The sequence below is a fragment of the Polistes dominula genome, unplaced genomic scaffold (assembly GCF_049000335.1).
Source record: "Polistes dominula isolate Pdom_NZ unplaced genomic scaffold, Pdom_raw_medaka contig_20, whole genome shotgun sequence".
NCBI classification, from domain to species: Eukaryota; Metazoa; Arthropoda; class Insecta; order Hymenoptera; family Vespidae; genus Polistes; species Polistes dominula.
Window position 1 is genome coordinate 5,309,618 of NW_028301147.1, and position 22,352 is coordinate 5,331,969.

The window sequence follows — 22,352 nt, forward strand, 5'->3', positions numbered from 1 at the left end:
AGAGAATGAGACGAATGCACAGTTTAAAGAGTAAGATAATTGTAGGATTTATTTATTATAATATTATTACCATATATAATAAAGGTCACCGGTATGGTTTCTGTGTGGAATAGCTGATAAGAAGTGCACTTTTCCAAATTTAAGCAATAAAAATGGAATGCTGAATGCGATAGTTATAAATAGACACCAAAATCATAGGATGTTTATCAAAGAAAATATAATTCGTCAGAAATGAAGTAAATATAAATAATCCTTTTTGTGAAACTCAGGTATAAAATTTTTTTTGTTAGTATGGTTTTCAATTTCCCGTTTTTATCTACATTCTTGCGCTGTATAACAAACATTTTAGGATAGATGAAATAAAGACGTTACGAAAAACATATGGAAAATACTGCTGGACTGAACAAAGGTTCTGGTAAAATGGAATGAGAGATCTAATAAAGATATTCTCTAGAAATATTTTTTCAACTCTATAGCCTGCCACACTTCGAGACCCTTATTATTTATAACATATAAATCGTCTTTATTCTTTGGACCACAAACTTATCTTTCTAAGTACTCTCGTCTAAATAAAGATCTGAACAATGAAAAATTTAAAAAATGCCTTGAATTGTATCGCTTTCTAAGCTTATCGAACTATGTACACTACGAGTCTCAAATTTCAGTCCCGTGGTAAGCCCCACGATTCACGCTGGGCGTTCAACATCTTAAAAATGTTCTTATTTTATTGAAAAATTAGTATAAGTTTCTTAAATACGCAAATATGACAATTAATAATATATTTTTCTTATATGCATGGGTCAGTACATGTCTTTGGATATTTTTTATAAAAACATATAAAAATCAAATTTAATAGACATATTTTGTCTTTATGAATCAAATATATTTTATAAAGAAGCAAAATAAAAATTTGGCTGTAATTTACTTGCTTTTGAATGGAATTTGTCAGTTACTCCTAATGTATCCTACAGTGTTCTCTAATTCTTTTTCTCTGATGTATCTAGTAATCCTTCTTTTTTTAAATATTTCAGACAATACAATTATTATATATTCTATGTATTTCATAATTATTTATTATAATATTTGCGAAATAAAGAATTTAATATAAATTTTTCAATAAAATAGAAACATTTTTAAATAGAAATAGAAAAATAGATTAGAAAAATAGAAAAGAAATGATACGTATATATATATATATATATATATATATATATATATATATATATATATATATATATATATATATGTATATATTAGGTTGGTGCGTATGAAATGTCGGATTCTCTTTACATGCGGACGTTTGTCTCCCTGTTTTCGTTATACTTTTGTCTTTGGCATAACCTCATTCATAGTCGTATTGTCCATTGCCAGAGACTCATTTCAGCAAAATAGGTTTTCTCGAAGGTCTTCCCTTTTGTTATTTCTTTTGAGTTTATTGCCGATATGAATTCTGCCGACATTCGCGTCATTTTCTTATATGAATACAAACTTGGTAATAGTGCTGCAAAAGCTGCACGCAACATAAACCAAGCGTTTGGGGAGAATACGGTTAACGATCGGAAAGTGCAGCGTTGGTTCGAAAAATTTCGGACTAGCGATTTTTCACTGCAAAATGAGCCGCGCGGAAGACCCAAAACGTCTGTGAAGAATGATGACCTGAAGGCTCTAGTGGAAGCGGATCCAGCCGTATCCACGAGGGAACTTGCTATCAGGATGAAAGTTGACCATACAACGATATTGAGACACCTTTCTGAGATTGGCAAGGTTAAGAAGATGGACAAGTGGGTACCGCACGCACTGACAGAGCGAAATAAGCTGGATCGGTTAAACGTATGCTCATCATTGCTAACCCGATTTCACCGAGAGCCATTTTTCGATCGGATCATTACGTGTGACGAAAAATGGGTTCTTTATGACAATAGAAAGAGGTGTGCTCGGTGGATTGAGAAGGATGAGGTTTGTGCCCATACTCCAAGGCCATCGCTTCATCCACGGAAGATTTTGATCACAGTTTGGTGGAACGCGGCTGGGGTAATCCATTATTCGTTCCTTCGACCTGGGGAGACAATTACGGCCGAAAAGTACTGCCAGTACATTGATGAGATGCACGATAAGTTAAAAATTGTACGCCCATCGCTTGTGAATCGGCATGGCCCGCTACTGCTCCATGACAACGCTCGGCTGCATACATCGCACAAAACAATTGCGAAACTGAACGAACTGGAATATGAAGTTTTGCAGCATCCACCATATTCACCGGATCTCTCGCCGACCGATTTTCATTTTTTCAAGCATTTAGAGCTGTTTTTAAGGGGCAAACACTATGAAAATGAAGACAGTCTAAAAAACTCGATATCAGAGTTTATTAATTCTAAAGACCAAAATTTTTTTAAGACAGGTATCTACGCTTTAAAATCTCGTTGGGAGAAGTGTATTGAAGCGAATGGAGCATACTTTGATTGAATAAACAGCTTTTGAAGAAAGATATGCAGTTTTATACAATCACTTAAGAATCCGACATTTCATACGCACCAACCTAATATATACCTTCCAGACTCACGCAGACTTACACACTTATACAACTTACGAAGCAGACCACGCACCTTCTTTCTTTATTTCGACCGTCGGTTCGTTTGGACCTTATACTTTTGTCGCATACTTACGTGCTTATCTCTGTTTATTCTTCTACACTTCTATCACTCCTACCTACAAACATTTTGAGTATCGAAATAATATGTGTCCACGCTTCGTAGTATGCAGTTGCACACAAACACACACATATACAATATCAAGCAGGAGCGATAACTACGAAGCAGAGCATAAAGAGGAGACCGAGAATAGGAAAAACTATATAGCTATATTCTGTCTCATTCTCTCGCAGGCTCAATCCTATATGTTTGTCTCTATTTCTCTTCTTACTAACTATTGTTGCCCTTGCATTTTGCGGCCTGTCGCTCCGTTGCATATCCGTATACAGGCTCCGTTGCCTATCCGTATACAGGCTCCATTGCCTCGCCATCTACCGCTCCATTGCCTGAACCACCCGCATTTCATTTTTTTCAAATCACTCCCTATTCTAAAGAAGTTTTCACTTCAAAAGAAAAGTATAGAAATTCAGTTGCAGTACGTATATGTTACGTACCTTACTATAAACATATGCATGGAAACCCTACACCTACAAAAATATCTAATTTCTTTTCATTATTTACTTTTCTATTCAGAAATCAAACTCTCCCTCTTTATACATGTAATGTATAAGTTTATTTATAGACCTCGGTTGAAAAGTGATGTATGTATACCTAAATAAAACATGCAACCACTGAAAGATCATTCTTTCTATTAGCTTAATTTCTATTCACCCTTTCCTTGTCAATTGTCTTTCTTATTAGTTTCCAACCAGAAATATTTTGACATATTCCTGTTTTTAGTACATATTTTTCTGATTCACTTATCTTCTCATTAACATTAGATACACTGTTTTATATCCACTTTGTTAACGGTACACTAATTAATAACACATCAATAATTAATCACGCTAGATGTGTAATTCATCTTATATACGGTAATAATATATACGTATGTATATACGTATGTACATGTACATATTTATCACTCGTCAGTAGTGCAGCACTCGTGTATATAGGACACGAGTCCTATATACTCGTGCATATCATTATATGTGTATACATGTATACACGAAATAAAGTTTATACTTTTCTAATATCGTTTTTACATTTCTTGGCGTTCGAAAAAGACTGATGATTAGTTTGAATACAACAACACAATACACAGTATAGTCACCGAACAATAATCTAATGTGACCTCAATCGATGTAAACCAATCAAAATAAGACACGAACGCGATCTAGAAGTAACAATCGTTAATCATATATCGAATTTCTGCTTTACGAAATACTTTCATTCGTAGGATTTAGTCATCTTCGTCTGTTCCAACTTACGAGATAATTAAATTCACATTTATATCTTTATTGCTTTCGTTCATCGTTATCAACACAAATTCTAGCAAATAAAAAGTTTTCCGTATTATTAAAGTGTACTTTTCTTAAAGTGTATTTCTCTTGTTAGAGATTGAATTTTCGAAGTCATCTTGTCAAGGAAATTTAAGGTATGTATGTGTATATTTATATATTGTATATGTATATGCGTATATATAGTACATTTAATTAAAATATACCTTATGTACTTACTTTTATAAGGTTAATATGAAAACTCTGTAAAATTATCTACCTAATTTAAGTTGACTATTTTTTTTATCTTTAAAATAGGACATTTTTTTAATATTCAGAACAATTATCTTGACACACATTACGTCTTTATAATATAGTATAGATTATGAAAACAATTGTAATTCGGTTAGATCTTCTTTATATATATATATATATATATATGTTTTTCAAAATATAAATCTTCTATTTTTTTGTTATTTTTTATAATTTCCTTCATTGCACTAGTTACATTTCCCAACTCTAATCAAAAGATTAATATTCGAAAATTATTACTGTACTAGTAACAACACAGTATGTATAATTATCTTAGTATATTCATATACATATATAAGCATTTCTTATAACTTAAATAATAAATTTCTGATTTAAAAGTTTATATTCTGCTTGATATATAATTTATATATAATTTTTATAATAATCTATAATATAATATTTATATATAATATAATTTATATAATTGCTAATAGCAATTAGCGCTAATTATTGACTTCGTGATCATATTTCGTTTGAACGAAACAACATTTCTTGTGAGGTAGCGAATACGTATCTCATCAACTCAATAATTACTATCGACTATATAATACATATATGTTGATACATCGTCGCTACTGAAGAGAAAGTGTTCAAACCCAGCTTATGATAATATGTGTGTAATCGTAGACGAGGGAATGTATGAAATCGCCTATCACTCTACCAATCGACACACACCCCTACTTCGTCACTCTTGACACTAATGTAAGCTAAGCAATTCGGTATCATGCTGGTAATTAATCACAGGAATGAAATGTTAATTAAAACGGAAATTACAGAGACGCGCGTACCGCGTACCACATCGCAAAGCGCTCCTACTATCACATGGCATACTCGCATTTCCCCGGATACAATAAATACTCACATTTATAGATTTATGAATATAGCCATGCATCCTTTAATTTTATCTTCTGTTTTTTTCCAATGCATTTTGCGTACGCGACTTTAATAAAATCTGTTTACCTTTCAAACGAATATCGTTAATTATTATATCGTATGCGCACATACAATTAAAACAAATGAAAGTAAATTATCATCGTTAAATATTCCCTCTATGAAAATGATAAAAATTTACTAAAGAAATTCGTAAAATACGTTTAAAAATTGTAAAATAGATACAATTTGTTCCTGTCTCGGTAATCAAAGAAAAAATTACCATTTAGTACGGGTGTGTATTTATCAAAACAGCCTTTAAAGGATACATTTTTTATGGCTAAGTCACAAGCTTTTATGGATCAGCAAAACTGTTTTTCGTAAGGGTAAACATATTTGCACTGTCGGTCACGAGCAAATATTTTGGATGGTTCAATTTAGATAATGACACTAACCTACTGTATAATCATTATAATATGTTTTCTTAAAAAATAAGTTTTCTCATTTTTCATGGATTTACAAACAACGAAACAAAACATCTAAACTCACCCTACTATACGCCGTAACTGTGTTATATTTATTATTAAAATCTCGCATATAGAGAACAGAAATAGATATATTATGCAGATTAAATATTTTATACTAGATGAAAATTGTATAAGAGTCTAACTTTTATTTTAAAATCTTATATTAATCAACAGAAACTTAATTGTATAATGTTATATTGTACTGGGATTCAAGGCAAATTTCTATATCAAAACATAAGTTAATTCGAGATCCAGGTGTCTATATGGCAAGTAATATATGTGTGTATTCATTATACGATATCTAGATACAAGAGAATATTCGTGTTACATCATGGCTACTTCGCTTTAACTCGTATTCTCCAGTACATATATATATCTATGTAAACCTAGCCCTTGTAGACGAGTTGCGTTGCAAGGAAAAGTAAACGAACCGAGGGGTAGACGAACTGCGTCGAGGATGTACTAACGCGGAAGAACGACCAGCAAAGTATGTTAAGTGAGCCTCGTCGCACAAGTGTGGATAATAGTTGGCTACTCTGTATTCGGTGTCTCGTAACTCGTCTAACTATACTAATTGCATAACGTACGAATCGTCTGAATAACGAAAGCTTCAGAATTTCTGCTAGCAATCGCAACGTTCCTTCTATTATACACAGTTATAACGCCTTTTAGTAGTCCTGTTTTGATTTCGTTAGCATCCAAATTTTATTGCACTATTTACAAAAGAGTTAATCAAGCTTTCCATATCGGAAAATTTTAATTTACTATCTATTACCGATATTAAGATCAAAATACATATCTACCGATATAAAATACAAGATTATTGTTTAAGTAATATTATTTTATTTTGAAATAAAATAAAATAATATAGAAAAATAGGATTACACTGTAAAATCGTTTGGATACTCGAAGTATTGGAAAATAAACCCGTATAAATATGTAATATAATATAACTTTGCACTCTTAAGAAAATTTCACGAATAACGGCGTAAAATCTATTCAAAAATCAGAAAAATCATCTAACATTTCTTTGAAAAAATAGTCGATATTTATCTTACGTCTTTGCCATTTCAAAGAGAAAGTAAAAACGAATTAAAAACCGTTCATCCGCTCATCCGTTAGGAAATCAAATCGTATATATCTACTTGTTAAATCGAATCTCACCACTTGACGAGAAATGTAATCACCCCGATACTAATGATCGTAGAAACATTTACATAATGACGATTCATAATATGATTAATAGCATTAACTTTAATGATTCTTGCGACGAGAAACTGTCAAGTGTTGGGAACATTTAGTTCTACGTGTGAAATGGTTAATAGAAGAGAGAGAGAAAAGGGAATTGGATTATACGAAAATTGTATGCAAAGAAGAAGAAGAAGTAGGGTCGGTGGATCATAAAGAAATGGCGTAGAAATAATTTTGTTAGAAAAATAGGTTCTCTTTAAATCTATCTTCACAAGGTACTGTTCTTTTCACATCAATAACGAAGTTCTCTGGTAACCATGAAAGAGAGACTTTTAATTAACATCAAATGTTTACTTATTTGCTATAATATCTCGGAGGTAAGAATAACATAAAGATGCGCATCGATATTCGTACGAACGATGACAAATATTATCCTTAATTATACTACGTTTATTCGTTAGATACAAAATATGCTTGTAAGATCGTTTAACCGTAGAACGAGATCGAGAAGTCGAAGAAAAATATTCACGTAAAACACGACATTTCTTCAAGACTCATAAATATGACTTATACCATAAAATATACTGCTGAAACTTATCAGCATATGTACGGCTGACTCCTACGCACCGTTACCACTTACCGTCGAATTTGTCCAAAGTGCGTATCCGAAGTCCCTACGTTAATACTCTTTCATATGTATGCAAGTACAAACGTACACTTATGCAATTTACATATGCATGTATCTTTAGATATCCTTTCAGATAACCCTTTCAGACATGTCAAAGTTCACGAATATTTTGATGGATGACTTACTTCAGTATCTCGAATCTATTAATTTATTATACATTTTCTTTTAATAAAATGGTAATGATAAAATATTAAATAAAATCTTATCTAAAATTATTCTTATCTAAATTTTAAGAACAATCGTTATGTACAGCTCTTTGTCAATGATATTATCACGTTCGTATCTTTACCAACATAAAATAGTCATAATGTTAGAGTAGGGTAAAAGTAGAAAAGGATTTTAATGAAAACAATTTTACACGGAGCTACTTCAAACCAACGATTTTGTTTCATTTAATCAAGATATTCTCTTACTCTCGTAGCTACGGTTTACTCTTTCGAATAATGTTTAACATAGTTTCTGTGAGTGCAGTTATACGATAGTTGGCTATAGGTACGTCGTGCGAGATATTTCCTGACCTTCTACAAACGCATCCATAGAAACCGTTAAAGTGCAGGATGCAATGTCGCATTAACCGACCGTTAAAAGTTGACGGTCGTCCTTCTCTCGGTTGCATGGAAATGAAATAAGGCTGCAAACATACAATAAGAGAGAAAAAAGAGAATAAAGAGTAATAGAAAGAGAAAGAAGAGAGAAAGATCAGAACTACGAAATGTGTGACGCTTCGCGAGGTTCGCATTCGTACGATCGATCGTCATAAAATGTGGAAACGTCGCGTGTACGTCGGTTCCAGACGGGAAATATGATTCACGATTCCGGGGAAGTCTGCTGTTCGCGAGATCACTGAGTATTTTTCCCTCGGTAAAATATTGTCAACGCGAACTGCTAAATTGCGTTAACCTTTAGCTCCTGGCATCGTCATCATTGAGAGAAAGAGAAAGAAAGAGATAAATCGATAAACTTCGTGGCAAAAGCAGTCAACTTTTACTAGAAAATTTTCGTCTTGTCGTCTTCCTCTGTCGTCGACCATTTTCAAGATCGATTTGCGAAAACGATCATAAAATCGCTTACTTTCTTAAGTTTTTGATTTGGAAAATTTGGTAATGTTCTTGGTCGTTTTTCTTTTGCTCGCGCGCGCTCGTATGTGTAATATCGCACGTGGTCCTTCTTGAAAGATTACGTCTAAGAGTTCACAGTTACATATTTGAAATCATTTTCACATTACGAGACGGTAGTGTATTCTTCGTTTTTTCCTACCAACATACGGAAAATCGTTCTTCCTTTCCGCTACAGTCACGCTCGAAAGATACCGAATGATATCCGGGTTAGTATATACTCCGATGTAAAATTTCAATGCGTTTCCCTCCGACTTCCATATTTACATATTTGGAGTAATATTAAAATACACGCATAAGGATAATGCAAACGCAACCGTTCCTATTGCTCCGTATTACATGAACAAAAAAATGTATATAGTTTAGTATATACACTAGATATATATATTATATGTTAGACCTTTTTCGTTTATTCCCTTTGGCAAGTCGTAACAAGTCTACTTTCGATATCGATCCTAAAATATATTTTTAGGTTTAAGCCGAAGCGAGAAATCTTTTTCGGGTAATATTTGATTTTACGATTGAAGAAATACGAGCGCAAAGTACTAAAAGCGTTGAGCACTAAGAAAATAAAAGGACCCGAAGACTTTTATTCGAACTGTTCGTCAGGTGATGGCTATATTCGACATACGTATACCTTCCACGTTGTCGTCGAATTATTACCATGGACATATAGTTTGACAGGAAACATTGCCGTCTCGTTTCACCTTACAAAAAATGTCTATGATATTTTTCTATACTTGTTCAAAGTTTTTCATCTACCTAAAACGATTTAAACACACTTTCAAATAACTTTCTGAATTTATATTCCTGATATATAAATAGTAAATATTTTCGTCGTAAAAGAAAAAGAGCAGATATGTTTGATATAATAAAAATAAATTTGTTAATTAAGTCGGTAGAATAAAAAGTTCGCGCAATGTTATTTATTTGTCGTCTAAAAAAATTATCTTACATTAAAAATATTCAAAATATATATCTTCAGCAAAGAAACTCTTTGATCTTATTAAATGTTCATACTAAGCGTTGCTTGACAAACAAAAGTTAATTTTATGAAAAGTGTTGAGATAGAATCTAGGACGATAGTGTTAGAACCGTAACGAACGGATCGCATGAATGAATAAAAGACCGTATGCAATTGAAGTGCAAATTTCTCGCGAATATAACACAGTAAATGAAGTGCTAGGGACTTTGATTTGCCGTTAAAAGATCGACACTCATCACTTAAAACATTTTCACTTTGAACTGAACTATGCCGGAAATTCAGTCGTTTGAGCAGATTCAGCCGCTCGTTTTAGCGCTATTATTTCTCTATAGAATAAGTAATAAACAAGAAGAAATCAATATTCACAATGGTGCTGATATAAAAGTCTTCCACGCATGTATGCATAATATTATCAAAGAGATTAAAAATATTTCTTTAATTTTAAATATGCGATTAAAGCATTCTCTATCTTTCTCCACCTCTCTCTCTCTCTCTCTCTCTCTCTCTCTCTGTGTTTCCCTCCCCCCTTTCAAAGATTCCTATCAATAAAATTTCAAACGGAATAAGCAATTAATTAAATATCATAGCCTGACATACCTTAATCTAGATGTGAATATATTGATTTTAATTACGTTTATTACTGATATCAATGCAAGAGACAATAACCATCTTTGTATTATCGATATTCCAAAATACGATACCATAATACATATCAAACCTTTTATTTTTCTTTCGATATGCATGCCTATCATCGGCGTTCATGCGAACCTCGATTTTTATCTCTCGCATGGAAAACGCCATTTAACAAAGTTATTGTTTCCAGTCGAGTTTTCGAGGGAAGATAAATTCGCACACGCACTACACCTCGAATATTCGGAGCTTTGAAAACTAAAATTAACTGGTGAACAAAAAAGTACACATAATTAAAATGTATGTTATTATATATATAATATCTCTCTTTCATTTATAAAGTTGAATACCACTTATATTTTTTCAATTTATTAAAACAGACATATCGCAATAATAGTCTATCAAGTATCTAACATTTAAATAATAAAACTAAATTAGTTAAAATTAAAATTAAAATATTTATGTGTGTGAAAATAATGAATTTTCTATCCTATTCAATATTAAATATATTATTTACATCGATTCGCAATGCTTTCACCCTCGTGAAAACAATACAGGTAATTTACTTCATAAATAATATATATATCTATATATATTGGTTAAATCATTATAACACAATGCTTTTCATCATTTCAACAATTTCGACAGCTAGAACTATGACACGATGCTAAACTATGACATATACTATTCTGTCATTCTAAATGTTTCACATAAAGAAATTCTCCTTTTATCGTTTTTGATAATAAAATAGATATTTCACGTCTATAAAATTTGAGATAGGAATAGTGGAAAATGTGTATCGATATGTTTCAACTCCGTTTGTTTAACAAGACTCTCGTAACTACGTTATATGATTTATAAAAGTTACTGCGAAAAAGCTTTGACAACAATCAAACCGACACATTCACAGGATATGAATGACAATAGATTGTCAATATACAATTTTAGCTATTGTCTCTCGGAGTTAAAAAATGAAAAAATATTATTAACATCTAGTTTGTTTTATGGTTCACTTATTATTCAAGAAAGAAAAAGAAGAAAAGAAACAAAGAGAAAGACAGAGAAAAGTGACGTAGGAAAAATGGTTCGTCAGCATTTATTCATCTGATGTGAAGTCACCAACATTACCCTGTTATATCGAAATGGGGATAACAAAGTATAGAAAAAGGAAAGAAAGAAAAAAAGATAGATAAGCGAAGAGACAAGATAAAATGTAAAAGCAGGTTATGGAGAGAAAGAAGAGAAGAAGTCCAGAAGAACGATTCCGGGTGATAGAAAGAAAGATACAAGATAGGGAGTTGGAAAAAGGTAGAACAAATAGAAAAAGAGATAGATATAGATACAAGGAGGAAAGGACGAAAGAAAATAAATAAGAAGAGAAAGAGAGGGAGAGAAAAAGGAAGAAAGTCGAGTGGTATAGAGACTACGATGAGGGGTTTCACCGAGGCTGAAGTGGCATTAAGTTGACACACAAAGAGGGATGGGTTTAACGTCTGGTAAAGCTGACGAGTAAACATGCTTTTTGTCCTAGGATGTACGCTCAGGTATAATATGTTAATGTGTCGTGAAATATGTCGAGTGCAACAAACGAACGTGCGGTCTGCGTATTTCTTCTTGTAACCCTAATCTTCGTTGATTCAAAGAGAATAATCTTGGTTATGAAGACTTTGAAAAATCGTAGGAGTAAGAAACAACATTTATACCTTAACTTAACTTTTCAATTTTGTATATATATATTAATTCATATGCATTTTAAATAATAAACAATTATTTCCTTTTACAAAAATTCATTTATAACAGCAATTATATAGCTTCAAAAATAAGACCAACAGTAATTCATTGTCTCTTCTTCCTCATGTATACATATATGAAGTTCCTATAGGTATACAGGGTGTTTCTTGACCATTATAAATATAGCCAGATTGAATTACTAATTCCTGTCTAATCACTAAAGTCAAGCAACGTAGACAAGAGTAATAAAATGAGTGAATAATCTATTCAGAAAAATGAAAATCGTGTGTTGTTGACTCCAAAAAGGCAGAAAAAATGTTACCTCTTTAGTAGTATTAAACAGATGTGAGAAGGTGTTCGTGTAAAAATGACTCGAACCCATAAAAGAGAGGAAATACAAAAAACACACATAGAATTAAAAAATAAATATGTTTAATATAATTATTATATACGGTAAAACGAAAATAATTTTTATTAATACATTTTTATTTGTGCACGAGTATGTATGTGTGTGTACCAGTTTGTCTATAATAGCACCGTTTCCCAGGGAGAATCACGTTAGCGACGCAATTACGGTTTTGTAGCCACATAGATTTAACGAGGAAGAAACGGCTCAGGATCGCGTTAATCTACGACGGTTAAAGCGCGTGCCAACGATTCCTACAACGGCACATGGTAATGCGTTCGAGTGCATAACTCACGTTTCGAGGTTTCTCTGTGTGCTAGCCACAGTAATTGGCACGATATCTACGTACCCTGTGCCAAAGGTGCCTGCTTCAAGAGGATTTGCTATCTTACGGTCTGTCAATCGCACTCCCGTTTGATTTCGGTCAAGCTTCGTCGAAGAGATTTTATGAGCTAACAGATACTAGAAATTAATTACATTCTAACGAGATAATACAGATACATACACCGATTGTAAATAATAGTATACTAATCAATTTTAATCAAACATAATAAAATCCAATTTTAACTAATATTATATTATTATATAATGAAAGTAAAAGAGTACAGAAATATTTCTGTGAAATATTTCACAGAAAATATATAAACCACAAACAATTGAATAACTCTTTCGTTTAATAAAAGTATTTTGATAGATTACAACGTGCCAGTCTGAAGGTGAATCTCGATAAGGACGGTACATACATATATCATATACTCCGAGTTTTTAGACGACAATATACACTCTCATCGATTAATTAACAATTATTTTAATATTCTAATACACTCTACTTACATTACAAGACAATTTAATCCTCGAAGTCTTCACTGCGCAGAAGCGATAAAATAATTACATTAGAATGAAAAAACTGCTAAAATCTGAACGTTATAATCCTATTTTCTATTTATTATATAGTCATATTTTTATGAAAAGTTATTTTCCATGATATATCTTTTCTGAAATCAATCAAAGTATGTCTTAAACAGTTTTCATATCATTAAAAGCAAAGAAAATATTTAGATGGCCTCCTTCAGCTAGGAGACACCCTGTATACATTATTTCTCATTCTTATCGCAATGACAAAAAATTGGAAGCAAAAGTAAGAGTTTGCGAGAACATCAAGAATGTCGATAATGTGCATACACACATTCATCTTCATAGGGAAAACTTCTTTTTTTTGACCCATTGTCATTGAAATATTTTTTCTTCGGAAAGGAAACTTTTATAAAAATATATAAAAACTATCTTTGATGAATTTTTGCTCCAACGCTTTTTTCTACATATACTGTTTCGAAACTTATTGATATTCGTACATAACAAATCGACGAATGAAGCATCAAAACTGATAACGGAGAATTGAAAGACGTTGTTACTTTTTTTTTGGCTCTCTCCATTAAAATTAATTCGTAATCTTTGGCATATCGTTAGGCACTCTCGCACTCGAAACGATCACTTGAAAATTCAGCATTATTCCAGTATAAAAGCAAGGATAAAAGCTGTTAATGGAAACTTTTACGACCCATTGTCTCTCTCTTTCTTTCTTTTTCTTTCTCCCTCTCGCTCTTATCTCTCTCTCTCTCTCTCTCTCTCTCTCTCTCTCTCACTCTTTTTCTTTCGTTCTTCGATTTTCTCTAGAACCACTGAACATAGAATATAACAGCGATCAATAATACTTTCTGAAGCTGTCTAATTCGAATGTCGATCATGAAACGTATCGATCGACTTTACTTCACAATGGAGTGAGTGCAGCTCTTACAAGAAAGCTCGTGCGTTTCTAATCGAGTTTAAAATCATCGAGAAACTCACAGGAATAAAACAAGTGAAAGAACGAAATAAAGTTTCCGAGATGCTTGAAAAACGTTGAACGGGGAAAGAATATACCCACCGTTTAATACGGAAATCGGAAACTCGTCTTAGAAAAGCTCACGTCAAAGGACCTCCACGTTATGTTAGCATAACAATAAATTTAAGAGGAAGAAGGAAACGAACGAACAAACGTTCGCAAATTCACCAGCCATACCTGCCGATATTTACGATTTTATGGATTGCCTATGGTAGAGTAGCGTAGAAAATCCATTTCGTTCGGGTTGTCGTAGAATATACGGCATAGGTCACAAGATCGTCTCCATCGATCACACGACGAGAACGAGACGATCTTCGGCTGAGCCATCAACGAATATTACTACTAGTACCGCTTCTCTTTCTCTCTCTCTTTCTCGCTTTATCATTTCTATTCAACATTTTATCTACTATGCGAAGTTACAACAAGTTATACTAATCTCGCGTACGTTGAACTAAACAAAATAAAATCATTATAGATATATATCTTTATATATTATAATTATAATTGAATATAATTTTATTTTTATTTTTATTTTTATTCTTTTAAGGAAGTATTAACAATTTAAGTAAATATTATTTAAATAAAACTTTTATTCAACCCTTTATCCGTTGTGCGAAATTAAGTGTTATACAAATCGTACGTACAATTAACTGAAGAAAAAAAATTATTTAGATATGTACAAATAAATTGAAAAATAATTTTGATAATTAAAATATAATATTAGCAAATGAAATTATTTATATTGTATAAATAGATATATATATATATATATATAGAGCTTTAAAAATACAAAACAAATTTTCGTAGTAGACAGCTTGACGCAAAGTTTGAGATAACTTTTAATAAAACATCACATTTGTTACAAAACTTCAGCTTAGCCTAAAAAACTTTGATGGAATACGAACAAACATTTCCCAATGAAACGGATTCTCGTGTTTATTTCGTACTCAATACCGCAGCGCGTATCGACTCCCACACAAAAAGGAAAGCGTGAATTTCACTTGGTTGTAACTGCGAGCAAGGGTTGCTTTCTCATTCGTTTTCTCTCTTTCTCTCGTCCCTTCTCGTTTCCTCTCACAAGTGGTATACGCGTATTCACGAGCGCCACTCGAACTACACCCTCGCGAACTCGTAATTCACCGCAAAAATCGATAGCGCCGTAACGAGCTTACGGAAAAAATTGTAGGAAACACCGCAGCCAATTTGCGATTACTTAGCCCGTTGTAACTCGGACCTTCCACAAAACCTAGAAATCTTTGTGGCATTAAGTTGTCACGAACATTCTGGAATACCTTTTTCGAACAATTTCTTTCTCTCTTTCTCCTTCTCTCTCTTTCTCTTTCTCTTTCTCATTTCTCTGTTTCTCTCTCTTTTCCTCTATCATTTTCTCTTCTTTTTTATTCTATTAATTCTTCTCCACCCTTTCAGTGTAGAGTAACATGCGTTATGTGAAACGATATAAACGATCATTCACACAAATGAAAAACCATAATAAAATAAAATAAATGAAAAAGAAAAAGAGAGAGTGAGAAAGAGAGAGGGAGAGAAACAAGTTGAGATATAAAAAGGAAAGAAATAAAAAAAGAAAAAAAAATACAAGAGAAATGACCATTCTGGCACGCATGAAATACAGGTGAGCCAGCGTACCAATGTTGTAACCCACCGACGTTATATAATGTCCCCCGCACCGAACAAAACTCCAAAACAAACTCCTTTATTCCACAAATATAGGTGGCGTTGTGCGTCGCGCGAAACCACAATCCCCGCACATGTATCAAGCTGTCCGCGACCCGCTCTCTAATTTGCATTTCAACGCTTGCCTCTCGTCCATTATTACCAGCGGAACAGCTTGGTTGAATTTCACAGACGCATCCGACCCTCTCTGCTTCTCTCTCTCTCTGTTTCTCCCTCTGTTCTGTTTCTCTGTTTGTTTCGCTATCTCTCTCTTTCTCTCTCTCTCTCTCTCTCTCTCTCTCTCCCTCAAGCGAGCATATAACGCATACAACCGTCAACGGTGGCTCATCTCTCCCCTTCGTGTACCCCGCCTATTCTCGCTTTTATATCATTCACCCCTAACTACTACAACTACGTCTTCCTCACCCTCGTAAGATCTTTACCTTTCAACTTCTTTTCCTGCCTCTTCTCATCTCTATCTTTTATTCTTTCTCCCTCATATCCATTCGAAACTATCCAACCATCTCCTTCTCCCGAAAAACTCGCGGACGAATCGCACGAAATACTATCAACGACATAAGCCAACCCGCTTGGTCTACTTTCCTCTCATCTCTTTCAAAATATCTTTTAGCATCGAGGATCGCAACCCTCGTTTTCTTTCCACTCTTCCGGGAAAAGTTGTTACTGCTTGATACGATTCTCTATATATGTCTCGGAGATATTTCACAACGATAAACTATCATATGGCGTCCTCGAGTCGATCGTTTTCCTTCGCACCCTAGCTCCTAACTCTTCAAAACAAATTGATAACATTTATAGCTTTAAAAGAACATACCTGTGAGTTTTCATACTTCAACGAAAGATGAAGAATCCAACTACTAAAGTAAAGTACATGGCGAATATTTCTCTAATTCTTTGTTGAAAATATAAGACCAACTCGAATGATTTGCGAGACCACAAGAATGAGTCGGTACCGCTGTTGGGGTGCTACGAGCTATGGTCTTTTCCTACCCTTGGCACTGTTTTTAGCCCAAAAAGGAGAAGAGCTTTCCAGTGCTTCTCGTGTTGCGACGCTTTTATTAGACGCGGCCTGCTAGTGTGGCAATGTGGAATAGAAAGCGAGAAAAAGAATGACATAGATGGCGGAACGGCAAAAGAGCAATAAGATCACCTAGAGTGTCTCTTTCTATTTCTCTCCGAGTACCACTTTCCTTTTTCTTTTTTAACTTCCTTTTCTTTTATTTTCTTTTAGTTACCAACTACGCTCCACCCCAAAGACAAATTCCTCTCTATCCTCGTTGAATCCTTAAAATATATCTGAAATTGTTTCTTTCTTTTTAAAGTTTTACGATTATAAAAAAGAATGTAAGGGAAATAATTCGAAAAATATTCGAGAAAAATGTGAAAATAATTTTCTTTAGTAACAACTAGTAATACGTCGCTATATCTATTTCTTCATACCCGAAAGATAATCATTTCGGAAAGTCTATGAAAAAGCTCGATTTATTTCTCTTTCTCTGTACACTCCCCAAGGATTATTATCTTGTCCGGCTTCGAGCACACAATTTCGACTAGGATAGCCAATAACCTCATGGCCAACGATTGCCTAACTTACTTGAGATAATCCGAAAAAAACACGGAAATAGCGACTTCACCCAGAATTCCGAGGTCGTATTCGTGCTTGCTGGAGATAGGACTCACCAGTATTACGATTTGCCTTATTGCGAGAAAGAAAAACCGATTTTACTCTCGGGAGAATTGTAAAAATGTTCCTCACTTCCTTCACCTCTCAGATATCGAAGTGAAAAGAATCGATCTTAGTTCTAAGGAATGCAACAAGTGCGTAATAAGAAAAAATATAACGAATTAAAAAACAACTTGTTTTCATAATCATTTTTAAAATAAATCAATGAAGATATTTCGAATCCCTTCAAACGATTCTAAATCCGACTCATTATGATTAAACACTACTTCTAACACAATTTTATGCATACCTACTTCAACCAGAAAGTATCTGTTTAAATCCAGGATGAGTTGAAAGAAAATTATATTACTAAATTAATTTAACAACTATTGTACAAAAAGTACAAAAAATTAGTTGTGGAAAAATAATTAAATTTAGAAAATAATTTGAAGTTAAAATTTGAAAAGTGTCTTTTGAAACCGCTTGGTAGAAATAGTATTAAATCAACGATAATATTAGTGATTGAATGGTAATTGACGTAATTCTCGATTCTACAATCTGCTTACAGAACGTTCAGTCATTATACTGTTCTGATTAATTCCATGGTCCTTTCATTCCATATTCTACAGATTCGAAAGGACGATTCTATTCTTAGGAAAATCATTATATCAAAGAATCTGATTAGGCAAAAATATTCGAATTTGTCCAAAATACGTACAATAATGAAAAAAATAACAAACGAAATCTTTACGATCATATGTAGTATAACATAGATAAAAGAGCAATGAAGTGTCAATTACAAAGGAGCAATCATGTCGTCGGCACCTGATTCATAGGCCGAAGGGAGGTGACTTTACGCTCGGAATATCAATCGATGTCGCTTAAAGTGTGCGCGCTTGTAAATTAATTGGCCACCTGTGGATGTGGGTGTTACGCCGTACCGTTTTCGTTGTCCGTCGCATAGATCGGATTCTAATCAGATTAGTTAGCACCCTACAAACTGTGGCCGTCGGATAACACACGCGTACGGCCACTTTAGTCGACGTTGTACGAGGTATCCTCAGAGTAACGTTAACATTATCTTTCCCCGATGCCAAGATACTAAAATAAGTCTCCATTTATGCTTTAATATCGAACTGGTTTAGCAGACATTCTTATTCTATATCGACGTAGTAACTTTGATTAATTATTAAATTCAATACTTGATGATATTGGTATTCATCTGAATTATATTCGAAATTCCAACTTTTGCGATAGGAATATCTTCTTAAAACTTCATATGTTAAGATATTATAAAGCATCCATTGTCTTTCTCTCTCCCCCTTTCACTTTTTTCTCTTTTCTTTTTTTCTCGCAAAAGACACTTGTTTTTTTTGCTTTCTACTTTAGGACATTAGGCAGACAAACGGAACACCGTTGAATGTACCTTTGACGTTTCATGTTTTTTTAGCGAGTATAGGATGATTTCTTGCAAAACAAACAACCCTAGACCGACCGCACTAGGGATTCACCAAAAAAAGAACTATTGGATACGACGTTACATACAACTCTGTACTTTTTATTTTCCAACTGTGGAATTTGACTTGACTCATTCGCTTGGGAATGAAACTAACATCAGAAGAGAAATAAGAAGACCGCGTTCTTATTCTACTATGAGCGAGCACCGACATAAGACGATCTTCTAACGGCGACAACGACAATGACAACATTGCGTATAGCATGTTATACGAACCATGACGAACAACGAAAGTTGGTATTCTTCTCTACAGATTTTCTTTCTAAAATTGCGTATCATCGTAGCGTTGTTCTTTCCCAGGAATACCTTTTCAAGGAACATTATCGTGGTAAAAAATAAGAGATAAATTAATTAAGAATATAAGAATTAATATTTTAATTAATATAATATTGTTGAATACACAATATAAAACATGTACAACAACTTGATTTTTCATTCGTAAAAATAATAAAAATTTCAACAACAATAAATGATACATCAACAGATTAATTAACTTTCGTGATATACGATTGGCAACATTTGTTTGAAACAGTAGATACATATCGTAAACTCAATTCTAATTCATCATTTATATTCCTTCTATCTTCGGCGAGCTAGAATTATTATCTCTTAGATGAGAAGGAGAAAGTCGTTGTTTTGACAGCAACGTGAAACATGCACGTAAAACTTAGAGAAATACGAATGAAGATTTCAGTCGTTCTATATAGAAGAAATGTGGAGTCACCAATGCATCAGGATTGTCTCTTAAATCGAGCCATCCTGATTTCTCGAAAGTGGATGCCAGCTAAATTGCAGCACCAGTTAATTTCGGGGCGCTTCGTATGCTAGGCAAGTGCGTACCACGCCAATTCCATTCTCACAAATTCTCTATCTCTCTCTATCTCTGCCTCTGTCTTTCTCTCTCTTTCTCTCTCTCTCTCCCCCCTTTTTGTCTCGATAATTTCGCTTTAAGTATTATACATATAATAACAACGTCTATATCTAAAAAAAATATTCCACGTAGTTCGAATATTTGTAGAAAATTCCATATGGTCTATACGTAAAAGAAAAGATTGAAATTTCCAAGAAATCTACAGTTAGCTAAGATCACGTATTTGAAGATACGTACGTGCCAATTTTAAAACAGTAAGTTCTCTGAAAACATCGTTGTCATGCAATGCACATAAGTATGATATTTGCACATCCTGAGAAGGACGATTATTGTTCGAGGTAGTGCATCGTTGAGGAACCACAAGGCATGTTCAACGGCTAGAGATACACACAGAAAGAGGCAGAGAGAGATGAGAGTTAAATAGATGAAGAGAGAGAGAGAGAGAGAGAGAAGTAGTAACATGCCTACATAGCAAGGCATTCGGTGACCGCATATACTCCGAAAACTGGAAAGCTCTCTGGTCGGCTTACCGGCAAGACAGTACATTTAAGCTAGAGACGTTGTCTTGAACTGACCTCCGGGCGAAACGTTTCCAAGAACGGTCACAAGACCAGCGACCTTTAGTGTAACGTGACCCCAGAGAGAAAGAAAAAGAATAAAAGAGAAAAGGAAACAGAAAAAAAGAAAGAAAGGAAAGGAAAAGAAAAACGACCAAATAGGAAAACGAAAGAGAAGATAGTGTGCTTCCTAGTTATATATATATATATATATGGATGTATGTATGCATGACTTTATTCGTCCCGAATACGTAAATTCGTCTCCACTTTTACCAACAGCATCAGTATATATAATACTAGCGGTTATAGCAAGTAGCTCTTCTCGTCAGCAGAGATTTATAGAAAAGGCAATAAATACGTTCTCAATGATCGCAAGGAAGAGAAAATTTGACGGTCAATCAGAAAAAAGGTACGTTTTGTAATTAGCCACGAGTACCGCTGCTCATTGATTTGACGAAATCGTCCCTTCACTGCATCCAAACGGAATCAACCAACCTATCAGATGAACGTTGATTGGATAGCTATGTACGCTGTACAAATTGGTTAACGAAATTTAGCTCGTCTTCGCAAAACCTTTGTCTGTACGATAATCAAACGAATTGCGAGACTATCCATCGACATAAAAACTATTCAACGCTCAAATGTATTTTGTAAGAATAAAGAAAAAATGAAATAAATAGTCCTCGGAATTCTTACTACTTCCCTTGAATTTCGATGAAAATAAACTAAAAGAAAAAAGAAGCAACTTTTACAAAACATTTATACTATATGTCGGATGTATTCCAATAAGTGTTACAGTCGTAAAAACAATTATTTGAAACGGGATATCATGTGTACAGATCACACATGTTAGAAGTGAAACCAAGCTTTAAGAGAATGAGACGAATGCACAGTATCAAAAGTAAGCTAATTATAAGGTTTATTTATTATAATATTTAACAATATATAATTGTTACCATATATACCAAAGGGCACCGGCATGATTTTTGGGTGGGGGTAGCTAGAATTTGAGATGTTGTAGTTTTTGTTCGACTCAAGTGCTAACTCGTAATAGTAATGCTAAAATCTAATATAATCAGATTTTTTTTCTGTTTTTTTAACATTTTATTCGAAACACAAAATCACAAAAAATTCTATTATAATACACGAACATTATAGGAACAGTGTGCTTCTTACGGTAACATTCTCACAGTTACATTTCAACGTATTGCCGTGTTATCCATTAGATATATGTCGTACCTCTATTCACCCTCATGCCACCGTTAATAACAGGCAATTCCGTGTTCCCTCGGCTAACCCATGTAATTGAGGCAATGTGTGTTAATCAGAGGGTGCCTCATTTGCCACAGGGTATAGTCCAAATTACTTTTGTTACCTGGAACATCTTGTCCCGGTCTATATATCTACTATTTGATTTTCAAACCTATTATTTTATTAAAGATAATACTAATAGATTCAACGTGTAATGCTTACGTATTTATATACGTATTTATTATTAAAAATTTTATTGAAAAATGCCAGAAACAAATTCTCATCAAATTTATTTAGTTTTTATTCGGTCTAAATATTTAGAATTACAAATGTTTATATTATTATTTTACTCAGAGTATATATATATATATATAAAGGTAAAGGAGAAGATCGTTCGGAACAGACCTTTTTGGATGCAGTTGACGTGTAAAAGTATAGAAGTACCTTAAATAAGATGAAAGTGTCATAATTTTGTCGTTGTTACGTGAAAAAAGC

General features: G+C 33.4%; 1 pseudogene; it reads left to right on the forward strand.

The window, feature by feature from the left end:
• Positions 1–1,260: 1,260 nt before the first annotated feature.
• Positions 1,261–2,463, forward strand: LOC149030936 (histone-lysine N-methyltransferase SETMAR pseudogene; annotated as a pseudogene).
• Positions 2,464–22,352: the final 19,889 nt, after the last annotated feature.